At 28.8% G+C, this 17,321-nt stretch overlaps 1 protein-coding gene across 12 annotated transcripts in view; it reads right to left on the reverse strand.

Annotated features, from left to right (window-relative positions):
- The window catches only part of Ubx (ultrabithorax), a 388,698-nt gene that overhangs the window by 109,359 nt on the left and 262,018 nt on the right, over nt 1-17,321 (reverse strand). For 11 of the 12 annotated variants that reach the window (XR_015544139.1, XM_087403017.1, XM_087403023.1 and 8 more), the window contains one exon: nt 3,007-3,072. The gene's annotated coding sequence lies outside the window, so the exon portion shown is untranslated. Of the gene's footprint in view, nt 1-3,006; nt 3,073-12,443; nt 12,781-17,321 lie in introns of those variants that run through there. The other variant, XM_011058038.2, reaches the window with a different exon arrangement.

Raw genomic sequence — 17,321 nt, forward strand, 5'->3', positions numbered from 1 at the left:
TAAGATGAATATTATTAATATCATTTTTTTTTTCGCGTGAATGAAATATTCTGTGAATCAAAATACGAAACGCGTATATGTATGTGTGGCACCGAAGAAAACTAAATTGATAAATTGGATATAATATTTTCTTATAGAATAATGAATTCCGTTTTATTCAATTTTTTTTAAATTTAAGAAGCAAAATATTAAATATGGCATCTAATTTGAAGCTAATATAAATAAATAAAAATTTCTTTAATTTTGGAAGTATTAATAATATAAAATAAAATTTTAAAGGTTTCTTAATTATATAATAATTTAATTTTTTGACTCTAAATATAATCTTAAATGAATCGTATTTTTAATAGTTTTTCCAATTAAACATTCTTATTAATTACATCACCAAAAATTAATAAGTTTAAAAAGAAATATTGTTAGCGCACAACATATTGATCGACATCAAGAGTAAAGATAGAATTGCATAAGGATTCGGAAGATGCTTCCTTTGCCATCTGGTGGTCCTTTGTGTCATCATCTGATTACGAAAGGTGCATCGAATTTTCTGTAGTTTTCGCAGTCGATAGGAATTTAATAACCATCAATGTATATATATATATATATATATATATATATATATATATATATATATATATATATATGTTATAAAAACTTTGTTTCAAAAATTCTAAATTCAAACTATTACTGCTGCTATCGTTACAAACAATACAGTTGTCGCTATTCATTTTTGCATTGCATAAATTACAAAATAAGGCATGGTATTTATACGATTATTATTTTCTATAATACAAATTAATAACTAAAACGGGAATATCGACATTTGCGAGTATGGTAATGATGGAAATATGTATGAACGAGTTTCTTGTGAGACAAAAAAAGTAATTGAAAGATTATCGAGAGTAAAACAAGTTTATAATAAAAAAAAGAGACGCGCGAGGACAGCTATTATAATCCAGCAATAATTGACGACCAATTAATTTAATATGTTCAAGACTGTTCGTAAATTTACGAGTGATCTGCCTTACCGGTTGAGAAACTTTCCTGCAAGCAGGGTAAGATATTGAAGGATAACTGCGTTAGTAGAAATCCTAACTAAAGACGTGAGAGTCTCTGAATGTTAGAATATCGCAATAGAACATGATTTAATTCTAAAGTTATTAAATGTTTTATCTTATAGCAAATTACATTAGATAATAATAAAAATCATGTCAGAAACAATTTCGAAATTGCTACTTGACACACATGATCACGTTGCGTTTCTTATGGCAAACCATTGATAATGATAATGATATTTGATATTAGAATAATCAATAATTGTCGAATAATCAAAAGAAAAAAGAATTTAATATCGAATTAAATATTTTACTTTAAGAAACATTAATAAGCTTTACAAAAAAAAAAAAATTAATAAATAGGTCGCAATAATCCATAATTGTATTATACGAATTCCATCATTTTGATTATATTCCTAGATATCTTTTTATTTTTCAGTGTGAATATTCAAATCTTATAAAAGCATTCCAGCATCTTATAAAAATTCCAGGTTTTTCCATGAATTTTATTCAAAATTCTAGGTCTAATAAGATTAAAAATGTTAGTTGTACATTAAAGACATTCCAAAATAAATAATTCAAAAATTATATATACAAACTTGTTTACAATATGAAAAAAATATAATTCTTATATTACAAAAAAACCAAAGATGTATAATTTTTTATATCTATAAGTAAATAATATTTAGACAACACAAAATACTGAAATCCATTTTTTTAAAGCTTAAATTTGTTCGTTAAGTGCATCTACTTCTTTCTGAGCATTTTCTAAAATTCGAATTTATTCTTAAGAAAATCGGTAGCCTTACTTAAGGTGCCTTTTCATGCTCGACGAACGACTCTCATTTTTAGCAACAAAACAGATAACGTGATAAAAATTAACGAATATCAAGCATCAATTTCGATCATGTGATCTATTTTGATGCTAAAATTGAGAGTCGAGCATGAGCATGAAAAGGCATCTTTAGTCGTACAAGTTGATCAACTTCACTGATTCACAAGACTTAAAACTACCGATTATCAACTCATAGAACTATCAACTTATAGAATCAGCATATGCGAAGTCTACAATAAAAATCTAGTGGTCTAAAATCTGAAATCGTAAGAAATTGATCAATTATAGTCGATTATTCCTCACATTTGACTGCGATTAGTCAATTTCTTACGATTTCAGACTTTACGACTCCTATCGCAGAACACGTATTATCCCTTCATATGCTGTTAGCATACTACAAACTACGGCTGGTCGGCTGCTATCTGATATTAGGGTCTAGTTAAACTTGTATTATTTATCAAAGAAATGATTTTGTCAAATAAAATAAAATTTAAATTTAAAAATAGAATTTAAAAAATTTCCCTATTTTAACAAAATTCCAGAATTCGAAGATTTTTTCAAGGATAAAAAGAATTCCCTGAGAATTTCAGATTTTTCCCGAAGAAGACATCTTGAGATCTTTTATATTTTACAATTGATTTCTGGAAATATTAAAAAATTCGGAACTAATTTATATAGGTATTTACACATTTTTTTTACAAAATTAATATTTATAAATACACGCTAAAATATATAAAATAAGTTTAATAAAATAAGCAAATTAGTAAAAAATAAAATAAATGAGTAAAAAGTAAAATAAATAAATTTTAATTTGCTATTTGTAAAAGCAAGCAAGTCACATTGATACGTTTGAATTGAAACATAAAACGAAATGAATGAGGCCATAAATATTTAGAGCTAATGGTAGGGTGCGGGTGTATAAGTTATTGCTAGGGGACTATTAATTATGCTAACGTTGTAAGAAAATGCATATTATATCCTTGTAGAGAGTGATATTTGCTTGTTATGAAATAAGTTTAGAAAACATTTTTTTAATTATGATACGACTGATTTAGATTAAATAAAAATTTTGTCAAATTTTTCTCTTTCTATAATAATTAAAAAATTAATATATCTTACCTTGTCATGTTGGATGTAAAAAAATGGTATTTTTCCTCTCAAATCAGCAAAATGGATATCTCCGATCTGAAAAAAAGAGATTTATTTTATATAATATAATGAAAGAATGTACTAATTGTAGTCATTTTAGGTTGCCAACTATATACATTTGTTGCTAGAACTATTATATATACATAGTTACTGTTATTATTATTATAGTAGTAATAATCATAATTATAGTAATATGTAATTATAGTTACAAATACAAAACATTTTTCTCTCAGTGTGAAAGAAAAGATTGGTTGCTGCAACAATTTAGATAGAAAAATATAGCATTTTTATATGGCTGCAGCAACTAGTTTTTGGTTGTAGCAGCAAATTAGTTGCGTTAGTCTGTCGAAATCATATACTGACATTGCGGATAGGCTAATACAACTAAAAACTAATTGCTGAAACCATATAAAAAAAAATGCTATGCCATATTTCACTAAATAAAATAAATAAATTGATACAGCAACCAATTTTTTTTTTCAGTGTGCATATATGGTTTATATCATTAAAAGGTATTTTGATTAATAAAAAAAAAAGAATTTATTTATTTATTTATTCATCTTATTTTTAAAAAAATCTATAGAGAGAAAATATAGAGAAGCTGTATGGTATATATTGTAAATAGGTATACTAAAAACATATGGCGTAATATTCTATGAATATCTGGACACTGAACGCGTTTACTTTGTATAAATACGATCATCGAAGCATAAGCTTCTGAATTCGCTGTTTGTATCAAATGAATAATGAATGCCTGATTCTGAGCCCTACAATGATATTCTGTTTGATAAGTATACTGATGCTCTTTGTGCTCTGACCATGTGACATTTTATGATTAACGGAGAACTTATCATGGATAATCATGCAGCTCTCGTTGCGTCAGATTTCAGCTTTTATAATGTTAATTTTATAATGTCAATCCTTTTAAACTTAATTTTATTCATATTTCTGCAGAAGTAAAGGAAAAACATGTAATCATGTACTAATTTTCATATCAATTTTATTCAAATATTTTCTATTTTGTTGTTTCTAATTTGTTCAAAAATTTTCTGTGCTATTTTATAATAACGCACATATAAAATTTATGATAAAAAATAATAAATTTTCATTATTTAGCGTATATACAATGCTAAATAATCTGTGAAATAGATTTCCCAGTGCATTGTAACATCATGCTGAAACAGCACTATACACTGCATAAGATAATCAATCCGTAAAGTCTCAATCAGCGAATTTAATAAGTAAGAAAATCATAGGAGATAACATTAGGACGTAACATCAACCATGTGTATTAATATTTGTCCTATTGAAGATTGCATCTATAATACAACAATAATTTCTTTGCAACTCAGAACTTTGTCATGTTGTGCCGTACAATTGACTGCACAATGTGAATTTGCAATTCAAATGTTTACGAACATAACACAAATAAATCGGTAGAGGAAGATAGAAGGAGATGATAGAAGAAAATGCGAAAACAGAAGAATAGTACTGGAGAGGAATACACAGAATATAAGAATTTATCATAACGACCGCGCGAAAAATATCTCACAAAACATACAAAATTTCACAAAGCTTTTTAATCGCATAATAAATTTTATTTGATATTAAAATAATTTTGTTTTGCTACGCTTTTTATGAATTTTTAATTAATTAGATAAAGCCACTTTAGCCACACAATTTCCGACTTTCATGAAATCATAATTCGCAAATATAATAATTGTATTTTTATAAATAATCGTCCATCGTTAATTTTCTTATTATAAATATGAAGGAACAAAGCACAATCTTCGTTTTTCAATAAGAATATGATTATATGATTTGTTCCATGAAACCATATCGCGTCAACCGCGTAACGAAACAGTGAGAATAATACCTTTATGTTCAAACATTAATAAAGTTCAATGTGTCAGGCACAACCCTTCAGAACCCTTGCGAAAGCAATGATAGCATAAGATTCACAAAAGACGACGACGATTTACAACCAACGATGCCTTAATACAAAAGCCGAATGAAGAATGTCTTTATTAAAGCACTCCGTATTGAATTTAGGTCAATGTCTTCCATCACGAAAGTCGTTTTAGACGCAACTACCATGATGATTTCTTTCATGGAGGTTGTTTGAATTGGAGAGAGGGTAGAGGACCGGGCGGATCCTAAACTGAGAGACGCTCTAAAAGAAAGGGGAGTGACTTCAGGTATTTGTACCCCCGGAATTCTTCTCGGCAACCCCGCCTCCAAAATAGTCTCTGGACCGTCTTATACAACATTCCTTTTGTAGACGTCAAGGTCAAAACTAAAAAAAATACGATATCCCTTGCATCAGAAAAATTGTACACGTTCCTTGACATTCCATTTCGCTTGCGAAGTAGACAATCTGTTTTGATCTTGAGATATTAAAGCACAGTAACATGTGACGAGAATAAATTAGATATATGACATTGTCTTGATTGAAATGTGAGTAAAGATTTTACGAAGATTCTTAGATGATCGTGATATTTCATAAAGTTCCAGATTCTTTTCTTCTTTGTTACAATATTAAAAAACGTAATAAAAATAGTGAAATATATGGATATATTTATACATATAAATATATGAATAAGAAAATGTAATATTTTAAAATATGTATATAAATTATTTTTTCAATTGTAAAAGAATACATAAAAAAATTAGCAAATGTCGTAAACTTTACTAAAAAGAGAAAATTGCATAAATAGTATAAATAGATCATTTTTATTTAAAAAGTATATTAGCTCGTTTTTCCGTTTTTTTTTTTACATTTCTAATCTCATAAAGTATATGTTAAACTGCCAAAATACTCATTTGTATTATATTACAATATTTCGGATAAAAAAAATGACGAGATCCGCAACATTAATTAAGACTAATAATGCATAAAAATCAGTACTGCGAAAAAATTTATAAAGAGTATATGAACAGAGTGCAGGATCAACGGACAAAATTGTACTGAAGTCTGGGAAAGAGAGTGATGAATAATGGATGATACGGCGACGTGACCATCTCACGCCCAATATGGTCTGTAGGAGTTAGCCGTAATGGTCCGTAAATTGGTAAACCACAGGGACAATGAAATTGGCGTGCTTCGTTTTGTAAACGCTCTATTATTACGCGTTCTTCTGCCTGCATATCATTATGTCAAACGTAGTTAACTAATAGCACAGTAGCTGCAATAAAAAAGTTTTTAAGAATATTAAACAAGAGATAATAATGATATAACATATCATCGTTATATATTCTAATTAAAGTTATCTGATTTTTACTATCTGCAATTTATTATGAATTCTAAAACTTGATGTTGATTTTAATTGGTCATCAAAATTCTGATTTTAAAATAAAACCATCATGCAGAACATAAAAAAATTTGCAAATTGACAAAAATGATAATAATTTTGTGAAAAATTTTTGAATGTACGAAAAGTAATCTAGTTTTTAATTGTAAATCAAAGAAAGAAATTTATAGAATATAATTTATATAATTTATATATATATATTATGTAGCTATGTATAAAAAATTATTATTCAAAGTCATTTTTCAATCATTTTCGATTCATTTTAATGTCATTTTGACATTAAAGTTACCGCGACTTGTTGTTTCTGCTGAGAAAGTACACTTTGACTAATTCGAAAAATGAAGATTTTTTTTTAGCATGGATTGCGAGAAAGTATACCTAAATATGATCCATTTGTAATTTTTACGGCACTTTCTTAATATATACATTGAACTTGTTATATTAGAAATTCTATTGAGAAATATTGATCTTACGAAGAAATACAGCAATCCGCATAAAATGTTATTATGCTTGCACCGGTAAATGGTATACACGATTCCGTCATTTTGGTTATCCTGAAACAAAATATCTAAGTAGCTGCGTTCAGCAGAGAAAGTAGCTTTGCAACTGTAAAATTCTTCAGTATAATTGGTTTATACATTTAGATCCATAAGGAACCAAAAGCAAGAACCAATCATTGAAGAATTTTATAACAATTGCAAAGCTTATACTTTCTCTGCTGAACACAGTCAATAATTTCATAAATTATAATGTATTCCCTATCGTCTGGCCAACAATTTTGTTGAACATTTTTAGTTTCCAAAATATAATAACATTTATAATACCAAAAATGTGTTAAAAATTCTAACATGTTTATTTTCGTCAATTTAAAAAAAAATGAAAAAAAGCTCGGTCAGACAATACATTTGGAATACATTATGATTTATGAAACTATTTGGATTTTTTGTTTCAGGATAACTAAAATGACGAAATCATGCATGAACGTGGATTTTACGCGGATTTTTATATTTCCTCACAAGATTAATAATTACTTTTCATTTATTTACACTGAATCTCAGATAATTCTCACTTGTAACATCATGACTCAATTGAATGCGTGTTCCTTTTGTATTCTGACAAGTGAGATTCAACTGAGTTTTTACCTACAATCTGCACAAAATCGAGACCGTATGCTTTATGGCGTTTTCGGCTCGACTAGGTTTACACCAATCTGAGTTGAAGTAATGACGTTTCGTGCTCTTCTATTGGTAGAGCATGTAACGTCATCCAATAGCAAAGCATTTTGCAACCCAAATTGGTGCAAACACGATCGGGTCAAAAACGCTATTAGTGAGTCTCGTAAACTCACTTTAAAAGTGAAGTTATGAACCTATGTTGTCATGTGATAACTTTTTAAAGTAAGCAAGTAGTGATGTTATTAATCTGAGTTTGAAATACTCAGCTCACTTCAGACTCAGTTTCACTTGTGAGTAAATAGAAAGCAACTAATATTGCTCAATAAAATTTGCAACATAACAAGTTCAATATATGTATTAGGCAAATGCCAAATTACAAACGGATCGTATTTATACTTTTCCCACAATCTATGCTAAAAAATTTTCACTTTTCAAGCTGGTCAAAGTATACTCCCTTAAAACATAGATAGCATTGTGAAAATTTTAGCAGAAAACAGTTCTAATTGCAAATACTATATGAGTAAAAAATTTATTATTTTAATTCGTTATTTTGAATTTTGATTTAATTACGAAATGTAATGAATAATTATGAAAGCAAGAAAGAATATAATTTCATTTATATCTACATATAAATCTACATTCATACATGTATTATATATAATACATATATACATATAAATAAATTTTTTATTAAAGAAATCTTTATATTTTTTATGTATTGTTGTATAATCATTCTTTTTAACTTAAAAAAAATAAAATTATTAATAATTGTGCGTATGTGAAGCATAACTAATAAACTATACTTCAAATATAATTATACATAATTATGTAATCATGTTATAATTATTTTAATAACTACACTAAGAAAAAATAGCTTAAGTTTAAATAAATATTTGTATGAATACTGCCAACTAAACATTTACTTACAATAAATAAATATTTACTTAATAAAAAGAAGTGATTGTTTTTTTTTAAATCAAATTAATGTTTTTTTTAACTAAATAAAGATATTTTTATAGTTAATAAATATTTAGTTGGTACTATTCAAATAAATATTTATTGAAATTTAGGATATATGAATTTTTTTTTCAGTGTATATTCTTTGCAAATAAAATCCTTGAAAAGTTATTTTAATGTAATTTATAAATAGAACATGCATTAATCAATTATCAAAGTTACAAAAACATTACGATTCTTAATAAAATCCTTCTTAATTAATCCTTTCTTAATTAATTATTCCACGACTATTGATTTCTACCTACTTAAAGCAATGACGGAGCATAAGCGTATAAACGATATTACATGATAACCTTAGGCGCTAACAAGTTCAAGCCGATGATTGTACGTGCGAGCGTGAATGTTAGATTAGAGAGATAAGTGAATAATATATAAATGGATATATAAATGAATTTCCGGGACATGTATAAATAATGTAAGATTGGCAAACACGTAACGTGGTGATGTGATGGTGTGAAATAAATCATAAAATAAAAAAATAGCAATTATCCCAGCTATGTTCCGTGACAGATCAATAAGAAAAAAAAATTTTCCGAAAACTTACAATCAAAAAAGTTTACTCTATGGATTCCGACACTTTTAACATTTATATATACACTGAAAGAAAATGTTTGGTATTAGTGACTCTAATTGCATGATAAAATAATTATAATTAAGGACTCTCATTTTTACGATTTCTGCTACAATGTTAGTAACCATGATAATAACCACCATGTGATAATAACCATATATGTATAATTCTCTCAAACATGAAAAAATTATACTACAAATTATGACAATTCAAATAGTAATATAGTAAAATACCAAGAAATAAACGGTAAATATAATAAACATTATTGTTCAGTAAATGTAACCACAATTATAATGAATTTTATCATTTTTTAAAATTAATTAATTATTTGTTTGGTAATAATAACTAAAAAATATATTTAAAAAAAAATTAAATAATTCTCAAGCAATGTATATGACAATTATTGGATTAGTAGCATAATTGATTACATTTGCATGATTAAAATATTTATAAATATATATATAGTTATACCAAATATATATATAGTTATAAATATATATATAGTTAATATATATAGTTATACCAAAAATGACAACAAATTATAATTAATTTATAGTAATTATAATCATCTTTTTCTCTCAATGTACAATTGCTTGATAGCATTTAAATCAATTGAAATGTGCAATGTGTCAAATGTGATAATAACACTTTACGGTAGTCGCATTTGACAAATGATAACAAGTTCATCAAGCATAGGTCAACAAAAATTCAATAAAAATTTTCATATCTTACTAAAGTTTAGCACGACCAGCTCTAAAATGGCAGTAATAATTATCCAAGAAAACTTTATTTAAATATATTTAAAACATATTTTAAATATATTTTTATATTTTTTTATATAAGTACATAAATTAAAAAATCTTTCCGTGCTGAAAACCTTATAATTTTTTGAAAAGAATATAATAATACAATTATATTTTGCATTATGTTCTTCTAAAAAATATGAGAGATTATAGAATCAATAGACTCTGCAAATAAATTACAAAACAGTGAGAGTGAATTATCAAACTATATTAATAACATATATATTGTTGCGTATAGGATGTGCAATAACTGTATGCATAATCCTAAATACAAAATGCAGACATAATGTTATATATATATACATATATGTATATGTATATATTATTATATTAATGAGTTCAAATCAGTATGTGACAATTATTAGATTAATAAAAACAGAAATAGTATACTTCTTCCTTGTTATATAATATTTAATGGCAATGTACAATTTTTATGATAAATTATATGTGTATATATACGATTTTTGTTATATATGATCAAGCGTATGTAAGACACAGACATAGTTTAAGAACAATGGAGACAGATAAGATCGTGTGTGCATGTGTGAAACAGAAGTTGCAGATTAGTCCTAGATATCCTGCGTGTAGGCTTGGACAGGGTCACATGGGGTACATAGTGTAAAAAGGCTCTACATGGGTTGGTAAGTTTTTCATCACGTAAGTTCATCGGGGCCACGAAGAGAGATCTGAAGAATGCGCACGCTCTGAAGAAATGCCGAGATGGACCAAGTCGAGAAGAGGAACTATGCGGGAAACCAATGAGAACGCGACATTTTGCTCTTATCTTTCTTTGTCCGTTTTTTTTGTATGCATTCCACAATCATTTTCAATTTTGTTATTGCGTCCCCTTTTTCCAAATAATCATTTATATTTTTCTACATAAATTATTTTCCTTATATTCTTGTTATTTTCATACAAGATAAAAATTTGTAATATACGTCTTTTCTAATTTCAACTTAAACGTGCGTTTTAATAACATAGAATTGCGCTTCTCTTTTAATTTTCTATTTAGAGACTTCTCTTTTTTCCAATTTGCTATCATTGCTATGTTTGCACAATCATTTTTTACCTTCTATTTTTATCCTAACATGATATCGCTCTTCTTTATTTCTCTCTCTCTCTCTCTCTCTCTCTCTCTCTCTCTCTCTCCCTCTATTTCTTTTTTATTCTCTCGTATTTCCTTCCATTTTTTACTATGTATATTTCTTTCTTTTCCTTCTCCAAGCAATGTTTATTATCTTTATTTTTGTCTCAACCTGATAAATGTTCATCTTTCTTCTTCTATCTTTTTCATCAACGATTCCTCTTTTCTTTTTTCATTGCATTTTATTTCTTTCATTACATTTACCTTTCTATTCATTTTTGTTCAGATCTTTTTTGTAATCTATCATATTTGCTAATTCCAAAAAACATCTTTCAATATTGTATTATATATTTTATTAGGGAATAGTACGAAATATAAGTATGTTTACAAGGGTATACAAGGTATGTTTCTTTAATTTGTAATCAAATTTGTTACATTATTTGTTATAATTTTTTTATTTATCTTGGTTTATCATATTACATTAAGATAATATCAATTAAGTAGAATTTTACAATTCATAATTCGATCTTAGTTTCGCTGACGAGTTTATCAGAAATCTGAGAATATTTACTATGCTTGATTTTTCGCTACTTGTAAGCAAATATGGCACAGACTATGAAAGGAGAGATAACATTTATCTGAGAGAGAGAGAGAGAGAGAGAGAGAGAGAGAGAGAGAGAGAGACAGACAGACATATTACATTTATATAACGTGAGTAGAATCAAAACATACCGTGAAACTTGAGCTAAAGTACTTAATGTGTTAAGCAATGAAGTGTAAGTGGATACGTTTTGTGATCTGCTAAAATGTTGTGTACGTGTGTGTGTGTGTGTGTGTGTGTGTGTGTGTGTGTGTGTGTGTGTGTGTGTGTTATGATGATATCAGCGTTCTTTTACAAGAAAGAACGATGAAGAACTTGGTCAGTTGTTGATTAGAGTAAGGAATTCATGTAAATTGCGAATATCAAAATGTTAATAAACAAATAATATCTTATAAAAATCTGAAAGAGAACTATATATATATATATATATATATAATATGTGTGTGTGTGTGTGTAATATATGTATATATATTCTAAAAACATATAGACCCACATTCAGAATGCGCTTTTATCTCTGAAATTCTATAATATGCGTAACGTATAGTATATCAAGTTATGCTAACATCGTTGTAAGCGTTCTGAATATGGACCATAAATTAGTAACTTGTTAATTTTTATTAAATATTGTAGACTATATCATACTAATAATTACAAATGTTGAGCCATGTATAATATTTAAGAATGGAGCTCTTTTAATGGCTATCCGGTCTATTTATGTTAATTATAAATATATATATATATAAAAACTTATTATGAAGAAACGTAAATTACAAAGATGAAAATGTATGAAAAATATTCATTGTCATCACAAATGTTATAAGATATATAAGATGTACAAAAAATACCTGATGGTAGGACTTCAATAAAGAATGGTGAAGTGAGCGTCAGTTGCTAGGGTTGCATCACTGGTTACCATGATGCACTGCGCTCAGCTGACATTACAAGATGGCCGCTCGCAGCTTGGGCGTGGTCGTTTTGTATCAATTAAAATGTTTTATTCTTAAATTCATAAATACGTCTTAAGGAACTTTCTTAATCGAAAAGGAATCATTATGCAGAAAAGCAGCACTATGACGCGATTTACACTTCCACTTCGAGAAACGCTTGATTCAACATGATTGCCGCGACACGCGATGTGGATGCTGCTGCTTCCGTAGCAGCCATCTTGCTGATACTCCCTCCATCATGCGCGCGCGATCCTCGTGTCACAGCCTCCGTCGCTTCTCTTTTATCTCCCTTTCCCTCTACTCCGCGTTGTGTTTCTTCTGTCCGCCTTTCTACATCTTTAGAGCGATATCGTACCACGACAATTTCTTTCTACTGATGCGCCATTTAAAAATGTTCTCTTTATCTTTGAGAGCGCAACACACCATTGTCTTGAACGATCGATATCGTCAGATAATTGTCATGTATTTACCGAATTCGGAATTTTTTTATATTTTTGCAAAAATATTTTGACAAAAATTTTTAACTATACGATATTTACGTAAGCTTTGAATATTCGTCAAGTATTCTTTCAATATGTCTGACAAAAAGTGCAGTAATTATTCGCAGATTTTGTTTTAAAAATGTAAATAATTAAAAATCGCAGAATCGAATCGTGAAAATAAAATCCAGATATAAATATCCAGTAATATTTTAACGAAATAAAGCATCACTAAAACAGCGACACGATACCCCTCTACGTATCTCCCCTATTTCAACCCAGCTCGCCTGTATCCCCCATACATCTCTAGGGCTACTCGTCTCACGGTACAGCGGCGCAACATAGTATCGTAGACATTCCGAACGAAAGTACAGGGATGTCAGCATGCGGGTCGCGAGAAAAATGAACGACGGCGACGAGGACGACGGTGACGACAATTTTGAAATTCGCGAAGCGTCGTGGATCGCCGGAATTGCTAAAAAATCAAGGCGTTAACAACTGGTGCCGGATGAAAAATCGAAGAGAGAGAAAAAAAGAGAGATAGAGAGAGCGGCGGCAGGGAGGTTGAAAACGGCTTTGGAAACGTTTGTGGTAAGTGTAAGCATATGAGATCGCGCGATTGTGTGCGTGTATTCTATCTCGTGATACAAAGCTGGTTTTCGTCGCAGCAGGCATTCTGTCCAGAGGACCGAGTGAGGGAAGCCGGGGAAGTAGGTACGGCCATCTTGGCTGCTCGTATCATCCTATCTCTCCTTCACATATGCGCCTCTCGTTCCTCTGATGCATCCCGCGCCTGCGTATCTCGAAACAGCGCCACTGGATTTCTTCTCCTTTCTTTTCGGCGGCGCTGTTTCTTTTCTCTATCCTTTATCTTCTTTTTTCTGTTTTTACTTTGCCCATCCTTTGACACGTGCCGCCGACCAATTCCAGCAGAAGTGCGATACTAATGGCGCGATCCAAATCTAAAGCACGTTCTGGCTACTTAACGGTCAATATACTTTAAACAATTCTCGAGGGAAAACATTTATCTTTAGAACGTAATCTCCAATTTGCGTTACCTATGTAAATTTTTACATCTTTCGGCTTCATTGCGACTAAACGCGTTTTATAACTCAATTTAATGTTTTCTAAAAGTAAAAATTTTCTTATTAAACTTCAAAAGTGTAAATTTATACTATATTTACGTTTATGTAAAAATGTTATGTAACAATACGCCATAAATATCAATCACTTCGCAATAAGATTTGCTGTAAACATGTCAAATTCGATTTGCTGCAAATATTTCATATATTTATTAACAGCTTTGAATGATGTGCAGGGAGTTGAAAAGCTCGTTGGATAATTATTTTGCTTTCACCTACGAAGGACAGAGTAACGCTGTGGATGTATATGCTCGATAACGTGAGCATTTATTATGCTGCTGATAGTATTCCAATGCTATTATTTATCGCATTGTGGCGTGATTGTAAATTAAATATGATATTTTATTACAAACCAGACTGATTTAATGTGTGTTTTAGATAATTAATAATACGATAAAGTAAAAATATTAGATAACATGATCATTATTTCTCTATGATCACTTTACTAGTTCGAATATCAATTGAGAGGATGGGCAGAATTAAAGCCTAATTGCAGAATCTTGATTTTAATAAAATATAACTTGCTATTTTTTTATTATACATAAATGAGTACAGTATGAAATGAATTTATATAATGTCTTTAAGAAGTTACATATCACAATACTTCTCTAATATCATCAATATTATATAAAAAAGCTAATCATCAATATTATATGAAAAAGAATCCAAATAGAATTTGGCCTTTATTCCGTTCATCCCTTCAATTGTTGTATGGCTAGATTTATTATTTCTAATATAAAACTGTCTTCTGGTATTTTTCTATAAGTTCAAAATTATTATAAAACAAAATAAAAATTTAATAAAGTTGTTGAGAAACATAATAATAATAATGTAATAAGTATAACTGGTAGAAAATGAACAAGAAGACTCTAATTATATTTATTTCCGACTTTTGTAATTTTTTAATACATTTAAATATTTTTGTTTTTACAACAAAATAATTGTTTGCTTAATAATTTAGTGCACACTTAAATAAATTAAATTTTTTTAATTATAAATATTATATCTTCTATTCTTTTCTTATAAAAAGTAGGGGCATTCATTTTTGTATCTTCAAACGTGTAAATAGAATATGTCTGTCTCTTAAGCTATAATTAAAAGTGTTCACATATATAATATTTGCAATATAATATGTTCCAATTTAATTCACTGATAAAAATTTGTTGCTTTTGCTCTACATATATTCATGTTGCGAAATCGAATGTTATCGGAACATGCATCGTAAAACCGGTCCTGTCATATTCTGGTACCAGCGATAAAAACAAGATTTTATCTTTTTTTTATTCACGTCATAAAGATTGAATCAAATTTGATAATATTTCAAAGTTCCATTGCTTACTACTTCTACCTTGTGGGAAGGAAATGAAATCTTGCTTTACGTACTACTGAATCACGAAAATATATCCAAACAAATCTTAATACAAAATACAACTAAATATTATATAATAAATTATTTTATTACATCATTACGCTTGTACACATCTATTATGTATATATGTATGATCGCACAGTTCATATGTTTTTATGTATTTATGCAACAATTCTTTTTATTAAGATATAGGTCATATTTTTTGCAGATATTATTTATTGCGAAATTTTCAATTTGAACGTAACGCAAAGATATCGCTAATAAAATATTTCACACCTAGTGGGACGTTAAAGCTTCTCCGCAACGCATCTCCGCCATTAACTCCGGACGCCGTGCTCAGACTTACTGCATATTGATCTCATCAATCCTATCTTCCACCTTCCCTTCCCTAGGTTTCCCTTCTGTCTGTTCTTCCCTTCCCACCCCTCATATCACAACTGACACTGGGTTGTAAATTATGTTTGATCGATATTCCGGGAATGAATATAACTATGCGAAATTGAATCATTGTATTTTACAAAATAATAAAGATAAATTTTAACATATTGTGCAAAACAAAAACTAAAAAAAAAAAGAAACAATGTATAATAATATTATGATTAAATTTAACTATGCATGTATATGTACAATATCAGAATAAGTTTTCAGGATTAAAGAATACATAAATACATACAATACTTCGCTTTTTCAAATATAGACAACAATACTTTACAATAAATTTTAAAGTTGTATTTAGGAATATTGCTTTACTATCTGTTAGATTAAAAAGACTAAAAGTCATTAATTCTTCGAGATTTCATTTATGACTGTCATTTGCAATTAGCTTGACAATCATGATTTGCTGATATACTTTATACGTATTGAATGATTTACTAAATGTCAACAATATATTACAATTAGTGGAATAATGCACTTGTTATTAAGGGAATTTACATAAAATATTATTATACTGTTATACAAACAAATACTCGCTATTTTTAATTTATTTTTTATACGAAATAATTTTGTTCGATAAATACTAGAAATTAAAGCCTATTATTAAAAGATCCAGCTTCGACGTTATAGACTTTTAATTTCTAATAGATTGTGTTCTTCCATATGCGGTCTAAAATAAAGTTTTTTGATCATATTGTTTGTTCGATAAATTTTTAAAAAAATTCGTTGTCTGATAATAATGCAATTATGTGTTTAATATGCATAATTTTCAATCTCTCTTTACACTTTACTGTACAGTAAAAAGTAAGTGAATATAAATTAAATTTGAAGAAAAATATAGTTATTAATTAATATTCAATAGTTATATATCAAAATATTAATTTTTAGAAACAGTTACTAAAATTTATTGAGACAGTTATTTTATCAGTAAATTCTAGTTTGCATACAACTTTACTAAATACACACAGAAACAAATCGCAGCGCACACATAGAATGTTTTTTTTTTTCGGATTCTGTTGGCAGATAATTCCAAGTCAACAGGCAGACTTGATTTTGCGGCGTGAAACATCGCGAATAATCCGTGACGTAGTAACGACGAGAACGGCCAATCTGGTTGCACTTTTATGCGCTGTTTGGCACACGAAACGCACGTCGCGCCTATAAAACGCATAAAGCGTCAGGTATAAGTGGCCGGCACGCTCTCTCCCAACCGAACCTCTTAAAACGAGCACGCGCACGCTGCTGCCTTGGCTGGATCCAGTAAAAGTTGCCTTTTGTTTGATAGCCGACTAAATCGGCCTGGCAACCCCCTAATGCGTCATTACTGTCGGACTTTACTGCTGCCTCGTAT

Source organism: Acromyrmex echinatior, chromosome 2 (genome assembly GCF_024713525.1).
Source record: "Acromyrmex echinatior isolate Ae372 chromosome 2, ASM2471352v2, whole genome shotgun sequence".
Classification (NCBI taxonomy): Eukaryota; Metazoa; Arthropoda; class Insecta; order Hymenoptera; family Formicidae; genus Acromyrmex; species Acromyrmex echinatior.